Below are 18,933 nucleotides of genomic sequence, written 5' to 3'. Positions count from 1 at the left end.
GGTTGGTGTGTCGAGGGTGGGGTGGGTGTGTCGAGGGTGGAGTTGGTGTGTCGAGGGTGGGGTGGGTGTGTCGAGGGTGGGGTGAGTGTGTCGAGGGTGGGGTGAGTGTGTCGAGGGTGGGGTGGGTGTGTCGAGGGTGGGGTGAGTGTGTCGAGTGTGGGGTGGGTGTGTCGAGGGTGGGGTGAGTGTGTCGAGGGTGGGGTGGGTGTGTCGAGGGTAGAGTGAGTGTGTCGAGGGCGGGTTGGGTGTGTCGAGGGTAGGGTGAGTGTGTCGAGGGTGGGGTGGGTGTGTCGAGGGTGGGGTGAGTGTGTCGAGGGTGGGGTGGGTGTGTCGAGGGTGGGGTGGGTGTGTCGAGGGTGCGGTGGGTGTGTCGAGGGTGGGGTTGGTGTGTCGAGGGTAGGGTGAGTGTGTCGAGGGTGGGGTGGGTGTGTCGAGGGTGGGTGAGTGTGTCGAGGGCGGGGTGGGTGTGTCGAGGGTAGGGTGAGTGTGTCGAGGGCGGGGTGGATGTGTCGAGGGTAGGGTGAGTGTGTCGAGGGTGGGGTGGGTGTGTCGAGGGTGTGGTGAGTGTGTCGAGGGTGGGGTGGGTGTGTCGAGGGTGGGGTTGGTGTGTCGAGGGTGGGGTGAGTGTGTCGATGGTGGGGTGGGTGTGTCGAGGGCGAGGTGGGTGTTTCGAGGGTGGGGTGGGTGTGTCGAGGGTGGGGTGAGTGTGTCGAGGGTGGGGTGGGTGGGTGTGTCGAGACCGGGGTGGGTGGGTGTGTCGAGGGCGGGGTGGGTGGGTGTGTCGAGGGTGGGGTGGGTGAGTGTGTCGAGACCGGGGTGGGTGGGTGTCTCGAGGGCGGGGTGGGTGGGTGTGTCGAGGGTGGGGTGGGTGAGTGTGTCGAGGGTGGGGTGGGTGGGTGTGTCGAGGCTGGGGTGGGTGGGTGTGTCGAGGGCGGAGTGGGTGAGTGTGTCGAGGGTGGGGTGGGTGGGTGTGTCGAGGGCAGAGTGGGTGAGTGTGTCGAGGGTGGGGTGGGTGGGTGTGTCGAGGGTGGGGTGGGTGGGTGTGTCGAGGGCGGAGTGGGTGAGTGTGTCGAGGGTGGGGTGGGTGGGTGTGTCGAGGGTGGTGTGGGTGAGTGTGTCGAGACCGGGGTGGGTAAGTGTGTCGAGGGTGGGGTGGGTGTGTCGAGGGTGGGGTGGGTGTGTTGAGGGCGGGGTGAGTGTTTCGGGGGTGGGGTGGGTAAGTGTGTCGAGGGTGGGGTGGGTGTGTCGAGGGTGGGGTGGGTGTGTTGAGGGCGGGGTGAGTGTGTCGAGGGCGGGGTGAGTGTGTCGAGGGTGGGGTGGGTGTGTCGAAAGTTGGTGAGTGTGACGAGGTGGGTTGTGTGGGTGTGTATAGGGTGGGGTGGGTGTGTCGAGGGTGGGGTGGGTGTGTCGGGTGTAGGTGAGTGTGTCGAGGGTGGTGTGGGTGTGTCGAAGGTGGGTGGGTGTGTCGAGGGTGGGGTGGGTGGGTGTGTCGAGGGCGGAGTGGGTGAGTGTGTCGAGGGTGGGGTGGGTGGGTGTGTCGAGGGTGGTGTGGGTGAGTGTGTCGAGACCGGGGTGGGTAAGTGTGTCGAGGGTGGGGTGGGTGTGTCGAGGGTGGGGTGGGTGTGTCGGGGGTGGGGTGGGTGTGTCGGGGGTAGGTGAGTGTGTCGAGGGTGGTGTGGGTGGGTGTGTCGAGGGCGGGGTGGGTGGGTGTGTCGAGGGTGGGGTGGGTGGGTGTGTCGAGGGTGGGGTGGGTGGGTGTGTCGAGGGCGGGGTGGGTGGGTGTGTCGAGGGCGGGGTGGGTGGGTGTGTCGAGGGTAGGTGAGTGTGTCGAGGGCGGGGTGGGTGAGTGTGTCGAGACCGGGGTGGGTAAGTGTGTCGAGGGTGGGGTGGGTGTGTCGAGGGTGGGGTGGGTGTGTCGAGGGCGGGGTGAGTGTGTCGAGGGCGGGGTGGGTAAGTGTGTCGAGGGCGGGGTGGGTGGGTGTGTCGAGGGCGGGGTGGGTAAGTGTGTCGAGGGCGGGGTGGGTGAGTGTGTCGAGGGCGGGGTGAGTGTGTCGAGGGTGGGGTGGGTAAGTGTGTCGAGGGCGGGGTGGGTGAGTGTGTCGAGGGCGGGGTGGGTGAGTGTGTCGAGGGCGGGGTGAGTGAGTGTGTCGAGGGTGGGGTGGGTGTGTTGAGGGCGGGGTGAGTGTTTCGGGGGTGGGGTGGGTAAGTGTGTCGAGGGTGGGGTGGGTGTGTCGAGGGTGGGGTGGGTGTGTTGAGGGCGGGGTGAGTGTGTCGAGGGCGGGGTGAGTGTGTCGAGGGTGGGGTGGGTGTGTCGAAAGTTGGTGAGTGTGACGAGGTGGGTTGTGTGGGTGTGTATAGGGTGGGGTGGGTGTGTCGAGGGTGGGGTGGGTGTGTCGGGTGTAGGTGAGTGTGTCGAGGGTGGTGTGGGTGTGTCGAAGGTGGGTGGGTGTGTCGAGGGTGGGGTGGGTGGGTGTGTCGAGGGCGGAGTGGGTGAGTGTGTCGAGGGTGGGGTGGGTGGGTGTGTCGAGGGTGGTGTGGGTGAGTGTGTCGAGACCGGGGTGGGTAAGTGTGTCGAGGGTGGGGTGGGTGTGTCGAGGGTGGGGTGGGTGTGTCGGGGGTGGGGTGGGTGTGTCGGGGGTAGGTGAGTGTGTCGAGGGTGGTGTGGGTGGGTGTGTCGAGGGCGGGGTGGGTGGGTGTGTCGAGGGTGGGGTGGGTGGGTGTGTCGAGGGTGGGGTGGGTGGGTGTGTCGAGGGCGGGGTGGGTGGGTGTGTCGAGGGCGGGGTGGGTGGGTGTGTCGAGGGTAGGTGGGTGTGTCGAGGGCGGGGTGGGTGGGTGTGTCGAGGGTAGGTGAGTGTGTCGAGGGCGGGGTGGGTGAGTGTGTCGAGACCGGGGTGGGTAAGTGTGTCGAGGGTGGGGTGGGTGTGTCGAGGGTGGGGTGGGTGTGTCGAGGGCGGGGTGAGTGTGTCGAGGGCGGGGTGGGTAAGTGTGTCGAGGGCGGGGTGGGTGGGTGTGTCGAGGGCGGGGTGGGTAAGTGTGTCGAGGGCGGGGTGGGTGAGTGTGTCGAGGGCGGGGTGAGTGTGTCGAGGGTGGGGTGGGTAAGTGTGTCGAGGGCGGGGTGGGTGAGTGTGTCGAGGGCGGGGTGGGTGAGTGTGTCGAGGGCGGGGTGGGTGGGTGTGTCGAGGGCGGGGTGGGTAAGTGTGTCGAGGGCGGGGTGGGTGAGTGTGTCGAGGGCGGGGTGAGTGTGTCGAGGGTGGGGTGGGTAATTGTGTCGAGGGTGGGGTGGGTGGGTGTGTCGAGGGCGGGGTGGGTGAGTGTGTCGAGGGTGGGGTGGGTAAGTGTGTCGAGGGCGGGGTGGGTGGGTGTGTCGAGGGTGGGGTGAGTGTGTCGAGGGTGGGGTGGGTAAGTGTGTCGAGGGCGGGGTGTGTGAGTGTGTCGAGGGCGGGGTGAGTGTGTCGAGGGCGGGGTGGGTGGGTGTGTCGAGGGCGGGGTGGGTAAGTGTGTCGAGGGCGGGGTGGGTGAGTGTGTCGAGGGTGGGGTGGGTAAGTGTGTCGAGGGTGGGGTGGGTCGGTGTGTCGAGGGCGGGGTGAGTGAGTGTGTCGAGGGCGGGGTGAGTGTGTCGAGGGCGGGGTGGGTGGGTGTTTCGAGGGCGGGGTGGGTAAGTGTGTCGAGGGCGGGGTGGGTGGGTGTGTCGAGGGCGGGGTGGGTGAGTGTGTCAAGGGCGGGGTGGATGTGTCGAGGGCGGGGTGGGTAAGTGTGTCGAGGGCGGGGTGGGTGGGTGTGTCGAGGGCGGGGTGGGTGAGTGTGTCAAGGGTGGGGTGGGTGAGTGTGTCGAGGGCGGGGTGGGTATGTCGAGGGTGGGGTGGGTGAGTGTGTCGAGGGCGTGGTGGGTGTGTCGAGGGCGGGGTGGGTGTGTCGAGGGTGGGGTGGGTGGGTGTGTCGAGACCGGGGTGGGTGGGTGTGTCGAAGGTGGGGTGGGTGAGTGTGTCGAGGGCGGGGTGGGTGAGTGTGTCGAGGGTGGGGTGGGTGAGTGTGTCGAGGGCGGGGTGAGTGAGTGTGTCGAGGGTGGGGTGGGTGAGTGTGTCGAGGGCGGGGTGAGTGTGTCGAGGGTGGGGTGGGTGTTTCGAAGGTTGGTGAGTGTGTCGAAGGTGGTGTGGGTGGGTGTGTCGAGGGCGGGGTGGGTGTGTCGAGGGTGGGGTTGGTGTGTTGAGGGTGGGGTGGGTGTGTCGAGGGTGGGGTGGGTGTGTCGAGGGTGGGGTGGGTGTGTCGAGGGTAGGGTGAGTGTGTCGAGGGCGGGGTGGGTGTGTCGATGGTGGGGTGGGTGTGTCGGGGGTGGGGTGGGTGTGTCGGGGGTAGGTGAGTGTGTCGAGGGTGGTGTGGGTGTGTCGAAGGTGGGTGGGTGGGTGTGTCGAGGGTGGGGTGGGTGGGTGTGTCGAGGGTGGGGTGGGTGAGTGTGTCGAGGGCGGGGTGGGTGGGTGTGTCGAGGGTGGGGTGGGTGGGTGTGTCGACGGTGGGGTGGGTGGGTGTGTCGAGGGTGGTGTGGGTGTGTCGAGGGCGGGGTGGGTGGGTGTGTCGAGGGCGGGGTGGGTAAGTGTGTCGAGGGCGGGGTGGGTAAGTGTGTCGAGGGCGGGGTGGGTAAGTGTGTCGAGGGCGGGGTGGGTAAGTGTGTCGAGGGTGGGGTGGGTAAGTGTATCGAGGGCGGGGTGGGTAAGTGTGTCGAGGGTGGGGTGGGTGGGTGTGTCGAGGGTGGGGTGGGTGTGTCGAGGGCGGGGTGGGTGTTTCGAGGGTGGGGTGGGTGTGTCGAGGGTGGGGTGAGTGTGTCGAGGGCGGGGTGGGTGTGTCGAGGGTGGGGTGGGTGGGTGTGTCGAGACCGGGGTGGGTGGGTGTGTCGAGGGCGGGGTGAGTGGGTGTGTCGAGGGTGGGGTGGGTGAGTGTGTCGAGGGTGGGGTGGGTAAGTGTGTCGAGGGCGGGGTGGGTGAGTGTGTCGAGGGCGGGGTGAGTGTGTCGAGGGTGGGGTGGGTGGGTGTGTCGAGGGCGGGGTGGGTGGGTGTGTCGAGGGCGGGGTGGGTAATTGTGTCGAGGGTGGGGTGGGTGGGTGTGTCGAGGGCGGGGTGAGTGTGTCGAGGGTGGGGTGGGTAAGTGTGTCGAGGGTGGGGTGGGTGGGTGTGTCGAGGGTGGGGTGAGTGTGTCGAGGGTGGGGTGGGTAAGTGTGTCGAGGGCGGGGTGTGTGAGTGTGTCGAGGGCGGGGTGAGTGTGTCGAGGGCGGGGTGGGTGGGTGTGTCGAGGGCGGGGTGGGTGGGTGTGTCGAGGGCGGGGTGGGTGAGTGTGTCAAGGGCGGGGTGGGTGTGTCGAGGGTGGGGTGGGTGTGTCGAGGGCGGGGTGGGTGAGTGTGTCGAGGGTGGGGTGGGTGAGTGTGTCGAGGGCGGGGTGGGTGAGTGTGTCAAGGGCGGGGTGGGTGTGTCGAGGGCGGGGTGGGTGGGTGTGTCGAGGGCGGGGTGGGTGAGTGTGTCGAGACCGGGGTGGGTGGGTGTGTCGAGGGCGGGGTGGGTGAGTGTGTCGAGGGTGGGGTGGGTGGGTGTGTCGAGGGCGGGGTGGGTGTGTCGAGGTTGGGGTGGGTGGGTGTGTCGAGACCGGGGTGGGTGGGTGTGTCGAGGGTGGGGTGGGTGGGTGTGTCGAGACCGGGGTGGGTGGGTGTGTCGAGGGCGGGGTGGGTGAGTGTGTCGAGGGTGGGGTGGGTGAGTGTGTCGAGGGCGGGGTGAGTGTGTCGAGGGTGGGGTGGGTGTTTCGAAGGTTGGTGAGTGTGTCGAAGGTGGGGTGGGTGGGTGTGTCGAGGGCGGGGTGGGTGTGTCGAGGGTGGGGTTGGTGTGTTGAGGGTGGGGTGGGTGTGTCGAGGGTGGGGTGGGTGTGTCGAGGGTGGGGTGGGTGTGTCGAGGGTAGGGTGAGTGTGTCGAGGGCGGGGTGGGTGTGTCGAGGGTGGGGTGGGTGTGTCGGGGGTGGGGTGGGTGTGTCGGGGGTAGGTGAGTGTGTCGAGGGTGGTGTGGGTGTGTCGAAGGTGGGTGGGTGGGTGTGTCGAGGGTGGGGTGGGTGGGTGTGTCGAGGGTGGGGTGGGTGGGTGTGTCGACGGTGGGGTGGGTGGGTGTGTCGAGGGTGGTGTGGGTGGGTGTGTCGAGGGCGGGGTGGGTAAGTGTGTCGAGGGCGGGGTGGGTAAGTGTGTCGAGGGTGGGGTGGGTAGGTGTGTCGAGGGTGGGGTGGGTAAGTGTGTCGAGGGCGGGGTGGGTAAGTGAATCGAGGGTGGGGTGGGTAAGTGTTTCGAGGGTGGGGTGGGTGGGTGTGTCGAGGGTGGGGTGGGTGTGTCGAGGGCGGGGTGGGTGTTTCGAGGGTGGGGTGGGTGTGTCGAGGGTGGGGTGAGTGTGTCGAGGGCGGGGTGGGTGTGTCGAGGGTGGGGTGGGTGGGTGTGTCGAGACCGGGGTGGGTGGGTGTGTCGAGGGCGGGGTGGGTGGGTGTGTCGAGGGTGGGGTGGGTGAGTGTGTCGAGGGTGGGGTGGGTGGGTGTGTCGAGGGTGGGGTGGGTGGGTGTGTCGAGACCGGGGTGGGTGGGTGTGTCGAGGGTGGGGTGGGTGAGTGTGTCGAGGGTGGGGTGGGTGGGTGTGTCGAGGGTGGGGTGGATGGGTGTGTCGAGGGTGGGGTGGGTGAGTGTGTCGAGGGTGGGGTGGGTGGGTGTGTCGAGGGCGGAGTGGGTGAGTGTGTCGAGGGTGGGGTGGGTGGGTGTGTCGAGGGTGGGGTGGGTGGGTGTGTCGAGGGCGGAGTGGGCGAGTGTGTCGAGGGTGGGGTGGGTGGGTGTGTCGATGGTGGTGTGGGTGAGTGTGTCGAGACCGGGGTGGGTAAGTGTGTCGAGGGTGGGGTGGGTGTGTCGAGGGTGGGGTGGGTGTGTTGAGGGCGGGGTGAGTGTTTCGGGGGTGGGGTGTGTAAGTGTGTCGAGGGTGGGGTGGGTGTGTCGAGGGTGGGGTGGGTGTGTTGAGGGCGGGGTGAGTGTGTCGAGGGCGGGGTGAGTGTGTCGAGGGTGGGGTGGGTGTGTCGAAGGTTGGTGAGTGTGACGAGGTGGGTTGTGTGGGTGTGTATAGGGTGGGGTGGGTGTGTCGAGGGTGGGGTGGGTGTGTCGGGTGTAGGTGAGTTTGTCGAGGGTGGTGTGGGTGTGTCGAAGGTGGGTGGGTGTGTCGAGGGTGGGGTGGGTGGGTGTGTCGAGGGCGGAGTGGGTGAGTGTGTCGAGGGTGGGGTGGGTGGGTGTGTCGAGGGTGGTGTGGGTGAATGTGTCGAGACCGGGGTGGGTAAGTGTGTCGAGGGTGGGGTGGGTGTGTCGAGGGTGGGGTGGGTGTGTCGGGGGTGGGGTGGGTGTGTCGGGGGTAGGTGAGTGTGTCGAGGGTGGGGTGGGTGTGTCGAGGGTGGGGTGGGTGTGTCGAGGGTGGGGTGGGTGTGTCGAGGGTGGGGTGGGTGTGTCGGGTGTAGGTGAGTGTGTCGAGGGTGGTGTGGGTGTGTCGAAGGTGGGTGGGTGTGTCGAGGGTGGGGTGGGTGGGTGTGTCGAGGGCGGAGTGGGTGAGTGTGTCGAGGGTGGGGTGGGTGGGTGTGTCGAGGGTGGTGTGGGTGAATGTGTCGAGACCGGGGTGGGTAAGTGTGTCGAGGGTGGGGTGGGTGTGTCGAGGGTGGGGTGGGTGTGTCGGGGGTGGGGTGGGTGTGTCGGGGGTAGGTGAGTGTGTCGAGGGTGGTGTGGGTGGGTGTGTCGAGGGCGGGGTGGGTGGGTGTGTCGAGGGTGGGGTGGGTGGGTGTGTCGAGGGTGGGGTGGGTGGGTGTGTCGAGGGCGGGGTGGGTGGGTGTGTCGAGGGCGGGGTGGGTGGGTGTGTCGAGGGTAGGTGAGTGTGTCGAGGGCGGGGTGGGTGTGTCGAGGGTGGGGTGGGTGTGTCGAGGGCGGGGTGAGTGTGTCGAGGGCGGGGTGGGTGGGTGTGTCGAGGGTGGGGTGAGTGAGTGTGTCGAGGGTGGGGTGGGTGGGTGTGTCGAGGGCGGGGTGGGTAAGTGTGTCGAGGGCGGGGTGGGTAAGTGTATCGAGGGCGGAGTGGGTGGGTGTGTCGAGGGCGGGGTGGGTAAGTGTGTCGAGGGCGGGGTGGGTGAGTGTGTCGAGGGCGGGGTGAGTGTGTCGAGGGTGGGGTGGGTAAGTGTGTCGAGGGCGGGGTGGGTGAGTGTGTCGAGGGCGGGGTGAGTGTGTCGAGGGTGGGGTGGGTAAGTGTGTCGAGGGCGGGGTGGGTGAGTGTGTCGAGGGCGGGGTGGGTGAGTGTGTCGAGGGTGGGGTGGATGGGTGTGTCGAGGGTGGGGTGGGTAAGTGTGTCGAGGGCGGGGTGGGTGAGTGTGTCGAGGGCGGGGTGAGTGTGTCGAGGGTGGGGTGGGTAAGTGTGTCGAGGGTGGGGTGGGTGAGTGTGTCGAGGGCGGGGTGAGTGTGTCGAGGGTGGGGTGGGTGGGTGTGTCGAGGGCGGGGTGGGTGAGTGTGTCGAGGGTGGGGTGGGTAAGTGTGTCGAGGGCGGGGTGGGTGGGTGTGTCGAGGGTGGGGTGAGTGTGTCGAGGGTGGGGTGGGTAAGTGTGTCGAGGGCGGGGTGTGTGAGTGTGTTGAGGGCGGGGTGAGTGTGTCGAGGGCGGGGTGGGTGGGTGTGTCGAGGGCGGGGTGGGTAAGTGTGTCGAGGGCGGGGTGGGTGAGTGTGTCGAGGGTGGGGTGGGTAAGTGTGTCGAGGGTGGGGTGGGTCGGTGTGTCGAGGGCGGGGTGGGTAAGTGTGTCGAGGGCGGGGTTTGTGAGTGTGTCGAGGGCGGGGTGAGTGTGTCGAGGGCGGGGTGGGTAAGTGTGTCGAGGGCGGGGTGGGTGGGTGTGTCGAGGGCGGGGTGGGTGAGTGTGTCAAGGGCGGGGTGGGTGTGTCGAGGGTGGGGTGGGTGAGTGTGTCGAGGGTGGGGTGGGTGGGTGTGTCGAGGGCGGGGTGGGTGGGTGTGTCGAGGGCGGGGTGGGTGAGTGTGTCGAGGGTGGGGTGGGTGGGTGTGTCGAGTGCGGGGTGGGTGTGTCGAGGGCGGGGTGGGTGTGTCGAGGGTGGGGTGGGTGGGTGTGTCGAGACCGGGGTGGGTGGGTGTGTCGAGGGTGGGGTGGGTGGGTGTGTCGAGACCGGGGTGGGTGGGTGTGTCGAGGGCGGGGTGGGTGAGTGTGTCGAGGGTGGGGTGGGTGAGTGTGTCGAGGGCGGGGTGAGTGTGTCGAGGGTGCGGTGGGTGTTTCGAAGGTTGGTGAGTGTGTCGAAGGTGGGGTGGGTGGGTGTGTCGAGGGCGGGGTGGGTGTGTCGAGGGTGGGGTTGGTGTGTTGAGGGTGGGGTGGGTGTGTCGAGGGTGGGGTGGGTGTGTCGAGGGTGGGGTGGGTGTGTCGAGGGTAGGGTGAGTGTGTCGAGGGCGGGGTAGGTGTGTCGAGGGTGGGGTGGGTGTGTCGGGGGTGGGGTGGGTGTGTCGGGGGTAGGTGAGTGTGTCGAGGGTGGTGTGGGTGTGTCGAAGGTGGGAGGGTGGGTGTGTCGAGGGTGGGGTGGGTGGGTGTGTCGAGGGTGGGGTGGGTGGGTGTGTCGACGGTGGGGTGGGTGGGTGTGTCGAGGGTGGGGTGGGTGTGTCGAGGGCGGGGTGGGTGGGTGTGTCGAGGGTGGGGTGGGTAAGTGTGTCGAGGGCGGGGTGGGTAAGTGTGTCGAGGGTGGGGTGGGTAAGTGTGTCGAGGGCGGGGTGGGTAAGTGTGTCGAGGGTGGGGTGGGTAAGTGTGTCGAGGGCGGGGTGGGTAAGTGTGTCGAGGGTGGGGTGGGTGGGTGTGTCGAGGGTGGGGTGGGTAAGTGTGACGAGGGCGGGGTGTGTAAGTGTGTCGAGGGTGGGGTGGGTGGGTGTGTCGAGGGTGGGGTGGGTGAGTGTGTCGAGGGCGGGGTGGGTGAGTGTGTCGAGGGCGGGGTGAGTGAGTGTGTCGAGGGCGGGGTGGGTGGGTGTGTCGAGGGCGGGGTGGGTGAGTGTGTCGAGGGCGGTGTGGGTGAGTGTGTCGAGGGCGGGGTGAGTGAGTGTGTCGAGGGTGGGGTGGGTGGGTGTGTCGAGGGCGGGTTGGGTGAGTGTGTCGAGGGTGGGGTGGGTGGGTGTGTCGAGGGCGGGATGGGTAAGTGTGTCGAGGGCAGGATGGGTAAGTGTGTCGAGGGTGGGGTGGGTGTGTCGAGGGTAGGGTGGGTGTGTCGAGGGTGGTGTGGGTGTGTCGAGTGTGGGGTTGGTGTGTCGAGGGTGGGGTGGGTGTGTCGAGGGTGGGGTTGGTGTGTCGAGGGTGGGGTGGGTGTGTCGAGGGTGTGGTGGGTGTGTCGAGGGTGGGGTGAGTGTGTCGAGGGTGGGGTGAGTGTGTCGAGGGTGGGGTGGGTGTGTCGAGGATTTGGTGAGTGTGTCGAGGGTGGGGTGGGTGTGTCGAGGGTGGGGTGAGTGTGTCGAGGGTGGGGTGGGTGTGTCGAGGGTCGGGTGAGTGTGTCGAGGGCGGGGTGGGTGTGTCGAGGGTAGGGTGAGTGTGTCGAGGGTGGGGTGGGTTTGTCGAGGGTGTCGAGGGTGGGGTGGGTAAGTGTGTCGAGGGCGGGGTTGGTGGGTGTGTCGAGACCGGGGTGGGTGGGTGTGTCGAGGGTGGGGTGGGTGGGTGTGTGGAGGGCGGGGTGGGTTGGTGTGTCGAGGGTGGTGTGGGTGTGTCGAGGGTGGGGTTGGTGTGTCGAGGGTGGGGTGGGTGTGTCGAGGGTGGGGTGGGTGTGTTGAGGGCGGGGTGGGTGTGTCGTGTGTAGCGTGAGTGTGTCGAGGGCGGGGTGGATGTGTCGAGGGTAGGGTCTGTGTGTCGAGGGTGGGGTGGGTGTGTCGAGGGTGGGGTGAGTGTGTCGAGGGTGGGGTGGGTGTGTCGAGGGTGGGGTGTGTGTGTCGAGGGTGGGGTGGGTGTGTCGAGGGCGGGGTGAGTGTGTCGAGGGTGGGGTGGGTGTTTCGAAGGTTGGTGAGTGTGTCGAAGGTGGGGTGGGTGGGTGTGTCGAGGGTGGGGTTGGTGTGTTGAGGGTGGGGTGGGTGTGTCGAGGGTGGGGTGGGTGTGTCGAGGGTGGGGTGGGTGTGTCGAGGGTAGGGTGAGTGTGTCGAGGGCGGGGTAGGTGTGTCGAGGGTGGGGTGGGTGTGTCGGGGGTGGGGTGGGTGTGTCGGGGGTAGGTGAGTGTGTCGAGGGCGGGGTAGGTGTGTCGAGGGTGGGGTGGGTGTGTCGAGGGTGGGGTGGGTGTGTCGAAGGTGGGAGGGTGGGTGTGTCGAGGGTGGGGTGGGTGGGTGTGTCGAGGGTGGGGTGGGTGGGTGTGTCGACGGTGGGGTGGGTGGGTGTGTCGAGGGTGGGGTGGGTGTGTCGAGGGCGGGGTGGGTGGGTGTGTCGAGGGTGGGGTGGGTAAGTGTGTCGAGGGCGGGGTGGGTAAGTGTGTCGAGGGCGGGGTGGGTAAGTGTGTCGAGGGTGGGGTGGGTAAGTGTGTCGAGGGCGGGGTGGGTAAGTGTGTCGAGGGTGGGGTGGGTAAGTGTGTCGAGGGCGGGGTGGGTAAGTGTGTCGAGGGCGGGGTGGGTAAGTGTGTCGAGGGTGGGGTGGGTGGGTGTGTCGAGGGTGGGGTGGGTAAGTGTGACGAGGGCGGGGTGTGTAAGTGTGTCGAGGGTGGGGTGGGTGGGTGTGTCGAGGGTGGGGTGGGTGAGTGTGTCGAGGGCGGGGTGGGTGAGTGTGTCGAGGGCGGGGTGAGTGAGTGTGTCGAGGGCGGGGTGGGTGGGTGTGTCGAGGGCGGGGTGGGTGAGTGTGTCGAGGGCGGTGTGGGTGAGTGTGTCGAGGGCGGGGTGAGTGAGTGTGTCGAGGGTGGGGTGGGTGGGTGTGTCGAGGGCGGGATGGGTAAGTGTGTCGAGGGCAGGATGGGTAAGTGTGTCGAGGGTGGGGTGGGTGTGTCGAGGGTAGGGTGGGTGTGTCGAGGGTGGTGTGGGTGTGTCGAGTGTGGGGTTGGTGTGTCGAGGGTGGGGTGGGTGTGTCGAGGGTGGGGTTGGTGTGTCGAGGGTGGGGTGGGTGTGTCGAGGGTGTGGTGGGTGTGTCGAGGGTGGGGTGAGTGTGTCGAGGGTGGGGTGAGTGTGTCGAGGGTGGGGTGGGTGTGTCGAGGATTTGGTGAGTGTGTCGAGGGTGGGGTGGGTGTGTCGAGGGTGGGGTGAGTGTGTCGAGGGTGGGGTGGGTGTGTCGAGGGTAGGGTGAGTGTGTCGAGGGCGGGGTGGGTGTGTCGAGGGTAGGGTGAGTGTGTCGAGGGTGGGGTGGGTTTGTCGAGGGTGTCGAGGGTGGGGTGGGTAAGTGTGTCGAGGGCGGGGTTGGTGGGTGTGTCGAGACCGGGGTGGGTGGGTGTGTCGAGGGCGGGGTGGGTGAGTGTGTCGAGGGTGGGGTGGGTGGGTGTGTGGAGGGCGGGGTGGGTTGGTGTGTCGAGGGTGGTGTGGGTGTGTCGAGGGTGGGGTTGGTGTGTCGAGGGTGGGGTGGGTGTGTCGAGGGTGGGCTGGGTGTGTTGAGGGCGGGGTGGGTGTGTCGTGGGTAGCGTGAGTGTGTCGAGGGCGGGGTGGATGTGTCGAGGGTAGGGTCTGTGTGTCGAGGGTGGGGTGGGTGTGTCGAGGGTGGGGTGAGTGTGTCGAGGGTGGGGTGGGTGTGTCGAGGGTGGGGTGTGTGTGTCGAGGGTGGGGTGGGTGTGTCGAGGGCGGGGTGGGTGTGTCGAGGGTAGGGTGAGTGTGTCGAGGGTGGGGTGAGTGTGTCGAGGGTGGGGTTCGTGTGTCGAGGGTGGGGTGGGTGTGTCGAGGGTGGGGTGAGTGTGTCGAGGGTGGGGTGAGTGTGTCGATGGTGGGGTGGATGAGTGTGTCGAGGGTGGTGTGGGTGGGTGTGTCGAGGGTGGGGTGGGTAAGTGTGTCGAGGGCGGGATGGGTAAGTGTGTCGAGGGCGGGGTGGGTGTGTCGAGGGTGGGGTGGGTGTGTCGAGGGTGGGGTGGGTGTGTCGAGGGTGGGGTGGGTGTGTCGAGGGTAGGGTGAGTGTGTCGAGGGTGGGGTGAGTGTGTCGAGGGTGGGGTTGGTGTGTCGAGGGTGGGGTGGGTGTGTCGAGGGTGGGGTGAGTGTGTCGAGGGTGGGGTGGGTGTGTCGAGGGTGGGGTTGGTGTGTCGAGGGTGGGGTTGGTGTGTCGAGGGTGGGGTGGGTGTGTCGAGGGTGGGGTGAGTGTGTCGAGGGTGGGGTGGGTGTGCCGAGGGTGGGGTGGGTGTGTCGAGGGTGGGGTTGGTGTGTCGAGGGTGGGGTGAGTGTGTCGAGGGTGGGGTGGGTGTGTCGAGGGTGGGGTTGGTGTGTCGAGGGTGGGGTGGGTGTGTCGAGGGTGGGGTGAGTGTGTCGAGGGTGGGGTGAGTGTGTCGTGGGCGGGGTGGGTGTGTCGAGGGTGGGGTTGGTGTGTCGAGGGTGGGGTGGGTGTGTCGAGGGTAGTGTGGGTGTGTCGAGGGTGGGGTTGGTGTGTCGAGGGTGGGGTGGGTGTGTCGAGGGTGGGGTGAGTGTGTCGAGGGTGGGGTGGGTGTGCCGAGGGCGGGGTGGGTGTGTCGAGGGTGGGGTGAGTGTGTCGAGGGTGGGGTGGGTGTGTCGAGGGTGGGGTAGGTGTGTCGAGGGTGGGGTGAGTGTGTCGAGGGTGGGGTGAGTGTGTCGTGGGCGGGGTGGGTGTGTCGAGGGTGGGGTGTGTGTGTCGAGGTTGTGGTGGGTGTGTCGAGGGTGGGGTGGGTGTGTCGGGGGTGGGTTGGGTGTGTCGAGGGCGGGGTTGGTGTGTCGAGGTTGGGGTGGGTGTGTCGAGGGTTGGTGAGTGTGTCGAGGGTGGGGTGGGTGTGTCGAGGGTGGGTGAGTGTGTCGAGGGTGGGTTTGGTGTGTCGAGGGTGGGGTGGGTGTGTCAAGGGTGGGGTTGGTGTGTCGAGGGTGGGGTGAGTGTGTCGAGGGTGGGGTGAATGTGTCGAGGGTTAGGTGAATGTGTCGAGGGTGGGGTGGGTGTGTCGAGGGTGGGGTTGGTGTGTCGAGGGTGGGGTTGGTGTGTCGAGGGTGGGGTTGGTGTGTCGAGGGTGGGGTGGGTGTGTCGAGGGTGTGGTGGGTGTGTCGAGGGTGGGGTGGGTGTGTCGAGGGTGGGGTTGGTGTGTCGAGGGTGGGGTTGGTGTGTCGAGGGTGTGGTGGGTGTGTCGAGGGTGGGGTGGGTGTGTCGAGGGTGGGGTGGGTGTGTCGAGGGTGGGGTGAGTGTGTCGAGGGTGGGGTGGGTGTGTCGAGGGTGGGGTGAGTGTGTCGAGGGTGGGGTGAGTGTGTCGAGGGTGGGGTGGGTGGGTGTGTCGAGGGCGGGGTGGGTGAGTGTGTCGAGGGCGGTGTGGGTGAGTGTGTCGAGGGCGGGGTGAGTGAGTGTGTCGAGGGTGGGGTGGGTGGGTGTGTCGAGGGCGGGATGGGTAAGTGTGTCGAGGGCGGGATGGGTAAGTGTGTCGAGGGTGGGGTGGGTGTGTCGAGGGTAGGGTGGGTGTGTCGAGGGTGGTGTGGGTGTGTCGAGTGTGGGGTTGGTGTGTCGAGGGTGGGGTGGGTGTGTCGAGGGTGGGGTTGGTGTGTCGAGGGTGGGGTGGGTGTGTCGAGGGTGTGGTGGGTGTGTCGAGGGTGGGGTGAGTGTGTCGAGGGTGGGGTGAGTGTGTCGAGGGTGGGGTGGGTGTGTCGAGGGTGGGGTGAGTGTGTCGAGGGTGGGGTGGGTGTGTCGAGGGTGGGGTGAGTGTGTCGAGGGTGGGGTGGGTGTGTCGAGGGTGGGGTGAGTGTGTCGAGGGTGGGGTGGGTGTGTCGAGGGTGGGGTTGGTGTGTCGAGGGTGGGGTTGGTGTGTCGAGGGTGGGGTGGGTGTGTCGAGGGTGGGGTGGGTGTGTCGAGGGTGGGGTGGGTGTGTCGTGGGTGGGGTTGGTGTGTCGAGGGTGGGGTGGGTGTGTCGAGGGTGGGGTTGGTGTGTCGAGGGTGGGGTGGGTGTGTCGAGGGTGGGGTTGGTGTGTCGAGGGTGGGGTGGGTGTGTCGAGGGTGGGGTGGGTGTGTCGAGGTTGGGGTGAGTGTGTCGAGGGTGGGGTGGGTGTGTCGAGGGTGGGGTTGGTGTGTCGAGGGTGGGGTGGGTGTGTCGAGGGTGGGGTTGGTGTGTCGAGTGTGGGGTGGGTGTGTCGAGGGTGGGGTTGGTGTGTCGAGGGTGGGGTGAGTGTGTCGAGGGTGGGGTGGGTGTGTCGAGGGTGGGGTGGGTGTGTTGAGGGTGGGGTTGGTGTGTTGAGGGTGGGGTGGGTGTGTCGAGGGTGGGGTTGGTGTGTCGAGGGTGGGGTGAATGTGTCGAAGGTGGGGTGGGTGTGTCTAGGGTGGGGTGAGTGTGTCGAGGGTGGGGTGGGTGTGTCGAGGGTAGGGTGGGTGTGTCGATGGTGGGGTTGGTGTGTTGAGGGTGGGGTGGGTGTGACGAGTGTGGGGTGGGTGTGTCAAGGGTGGGGTTGGTGTGTTGAGGGTGGGGTGAATGTGTCGAGGGTGGGGTGGGTGTGTCGAGGATGGGGTGGGTGTGTCGAGGGTGGGGTGGGTGTGTCGAGGGTGGGGTGGGTGTGTCGAGGGTGGGGTTGGTGTGTCGAGGGTGGGGTGAATGTGTCGAAGGTGGGGTGGGTGTGTCTAGGGTGGGGTGAGTGCGTCGAGGGTGGGGTGGGTGTGTCGAGGGTGGGGTGGGTGTGTCGATGGTGGGGTGAGTGTGTCGAGGGTGGGGTGAGTGTGTCGAGGGTGGGGTGGGTGTGTCGAGGGTGGGGTGAATGTGTCGAAGGTGGGGTGGGTGTGTCTAGGGTGGGGTGAGTGTGTCGAGGGTGGGGTGGGTGTGTCGAGGGTGGGGTGGGTGTGTCGAGGGTGGGGTGAGTGTGTCGAGGGTGGGGTGAGTGTGTCGAGGGTGGGGTTGGTGTGTCGAGGGTGGGGTGAGTGTGTCGAGGGTGGGGTGGGTGTGTCGAGGGTGGGGTGAGTGTGTCGAGGGTGGGGTGAGTGTGTCGAGGGTGGGGTTGTTGTGTCGAGGGTGGGGTTGGTGTGTCGAGGGTGGGGTGGGTGTGTCGAGGGTGGGGTGAGTGTGCCGAGGGTTGGGTGAGTGTGTCGAGTGTGGGGTTGGTGTGTCGAGGGTGGGGTTGGTGTGTCGAGGGTGGGGTGGGTGTGTCGAGGGTGGGGTGAGTGTGTCGAGGGTGGGGTGGGTGTGTCGAGGGTGGGGTGGGTGTGTCGAGGGTGGGGTGGGTGTGTCGAGGGTGGGGTTGGTGTGTCGAGGGTGGGGTTGGTGTGTCGAGGGTGGGGTGGGTGTGTCGAGGGTGGGGTAGGTGTGTCGAGGGTGGGGTTGGTGTGTCGAGGGTGGGGTGGGTGTGTCGAGGGTGGGGTGGGTGTGTCGAGGGTGGGGTGGGTGTGTCGAGGGCGGGGTGAGTGTGTCGAGGGTGGGGTGGGTGTGTCGAGGGTGGGGTGGGTGTGTCGAGGGTGGGGTTGGTGGGTGTGTCGAGTGTGGGGTGAGTGTGTCGAGGGTGGGGTGAGTGTGTCGAGGGTGGGGTGGGTGTGTCGAGGGTGGGGTTGGTGTGTCGAGGGTGGGGTGAGTGTGTCGAGGGTGGGGTGGGTGTGTCGAGGGTGGGGTGAGTGTGTCGAGGGTGGGGTGAGTGTGTCGAGGGTGGGGTGGGTGTGTCGAGGGTGGTGTGGGTGTGTCGAGGATGGGGTGTGTGTGTCGAGGGTGGGGTGGGTGTGTCGAGGGTGGGGTGGGTGTGTCGTGGGTGGGGTTGGTGTGTCGAGGGTGGGGTGAGTGTGTCGAGGGTGGGGTGAGTGTGTCGAGGGTGGGGTGGGTGTGTCGAGGGTGGGGTGAATGTGTCGAAGGTGGGGTGGGTGTGTCTAGGGTGGGGTGAGTGTGTCGAGGGTGGGGTGGGTGTGTCGAGGGTGGGGTGGGTGTGTCGATGGTGGGGTGAGTGTGTCGAGGGTGGGGTGGGTGTGTCGAGGGTGGGGTGAATGTGTCGAAGGTGGGGTGGGTGTGTCTAGGGTGGGGTGAGTGTGTCGAGGGTGGGGTGGGTGTGTCGAGGGTGGGGTGGGTGTGTCGAGGGTGGGGTGAGTGTGTCGAGGGTGGGGTGAGTGTGTCGAGGGTGGGGTGGGTGTGTCGAGGGTGGGGTGGGTGTGTCGAGGGTGGGGTTGGTGGGTGTGTCGAGGGTGGGGTGAGTGTGTCGAGGGTGGGGTGAGTGTGTCGAGGGTGGGGTGGGTGTGTCGAGGGTGGGGTGAGTGTGTCGAGGGTAGGGTGAGTGTGCCGAGGGTGGGGTTGTTGTGTCGAGGGTGGGGTTGGTGTGTCGAGGGTGGGGTGGGTGTGTCGAGGGTGGGGTGAGTGTGCCGAGGGTTGGGTGAGTGTGTCGAGGGTGGGGTTGGTGTGTCGAGGGTGGGGTGGGTGTGTCGAGGGTGGGGTTGGTGTGTCGAGGGTGGGGTTGGTGTGTCGAGGGTGGGGTGGGTGTGTCGAGGGTGGGGTGAGTGTGTCGAGGGTGGGGTGGGTGTGTCGAGGGTGGGGTTGGTGTGTCGAGGGTGGGGTTGGTGTGTCGAGGGTGGGATGGGTGTGTCGAGGGTGGGGTAGGTGTGTCGAGGGTCGGGTTGGTGTGTCGAGGGTGGGGTGGGTGTGTCGAGGGTGGGGTGGGTGTGTCGAGGGTGGAGTTGGTGGGTGTGTCGAGGGTGGGGTGGGTGTGTCGAGGGTGGGGTTGGTGTGTTGAGGGCGGGGTGAGTGTGTCGAGGGTGTGGTGGGTGTGTCGAGGGTGGGGTGGGTGTGTCGAGGGTGGGGTTGGTGGGTGTGTCGAGGGTGGGGTGAGTGTGTCGAGGGTGGGGTGGGTGTGTCGAGGGTGGGGTGGGTGTGTCGAGGGTGGGGTTGGTGTGTCGAGGGTGGGGTGGGTGTGTCGAGGGTGGGGTGGGTGTGTCGAGGGTGGGGTTGGTGGGTGTGTCGAGGGTGGGGTGAGTGTGTCGAGGGTGGGGTGGGTGTGTCGAGGGTGGGGTTGGTGTGTCGAGGGTGGGGTGAGTGTGTCGAGGGTGGGGTTGGTGGGTGTGTCGAGGGTGGGGTGAGTGTGTCGAGGGTGGGGTGGGTGTGTCGAGGGTGGGCTTGGTGTGTCGAGGGTGGGGTGAGTGTGTCGAGGGTGGGGTGGGTGTGTCGAGGGTGGGGTGAGTGTGTCGAGGGTGGGGTGAGTGTGTCGAGGGTGGGGTGAGTGTTTCGAGGGTGGGGTTGGTGTGTCGAGGGTGGGGTGGGTGTGTCGAGGGTGGGGTGAGTGTGTCGAGGGTGGGGTGGGTGTGTCGAGGGTGGGGTGGGTGTGTCGAGGGTGGGGTGAGTGTGTCGAGGGTGGGGTGAGTGTGTCGAGGGTGGGGTTGGTGTGTCGAGGGTGGGGTTGGTGGGTGGGTGGTGAAGCTGTAACATGAGATACTTGTTTTAAATTTACCGAACTGATGATGATTTCTTGTTTTTTAATCATTTATTGGAGTATTTTCTTCTGTCTACAGTTCAGATATTGTCAAAACGATGACCATATCTTTGTGGATTATTCCAAATCCCTACAAGCCAATCAACGATGATGTCCAAATCCACTCCATCGACTGTTTTCCCCTGGACAATATTGAAGAAGCTGCAGATGGGAAATCGATGGCTTCTGCCTCACACCCATGTTCCTCAAAAGAATTTCTGAAAGACTGATCAGATCATCCTCAACTCCAGGTTCCTGCCTTTTCCTAATCCATTGCAGATCGACGTCCCTGTGTTAATTAAAACCAAAACATCCCGAGAGGAGCACCTCAACTCATAATCTGATAAAGACGTGTGACAAGGAGTGTAACATACCTCTCACCCCCACAATCTGT

The 18,933-nt window shown here is 66.7% G+C and overlaps 1 long non-coding RNA gene across 1 annotated transcript in view; it reads left to right on the top strand.

The window, feature by feature from the left end:
- The window catches only part of LOC148152300 (uncharacterized), a 240,172-nt gene extending 221,484 nt beyond the window's left edge, over positions 1-18,688 (top strand). The window contains exon 3 of the long non-coding RNA XR_015760554.1: positions 18,580-18,688. This is a non-coding gene — a long non-coding RNA (uncharacterized LOC148152300). The remainder of the gene's footprint in view (positions 1-18,579) is intronic.
- The last annotated feature ends 245 nt before the right edge of the window (positions 18,689-18,933 follow it).

This window comes from Chiloscyllium plagiosum, unplaced genomic scaffold (assembly GCF_037043375.1).
Source record: "Chiloscyllium plagiosum isolate Xiang-an unplaced genomic scaffold, Cpla_swu_hap1 HiC_scaffold_1, whole genome shotgun sequence".
NCBI classification, from domain to species: domain Eukaryota; kingdom Metazoa; phylum Chordata; class Chondrichthyes; order Orectolobiformes; family Hemiscylliidae; genus Chiloscyllium; species Chiloscyllium plagiosum.
The sequence above is the reverse complement of the archived record's forward strand: the minus strand, read 5'-3'. Positions and strand labels throughout refer to the sequence as shown.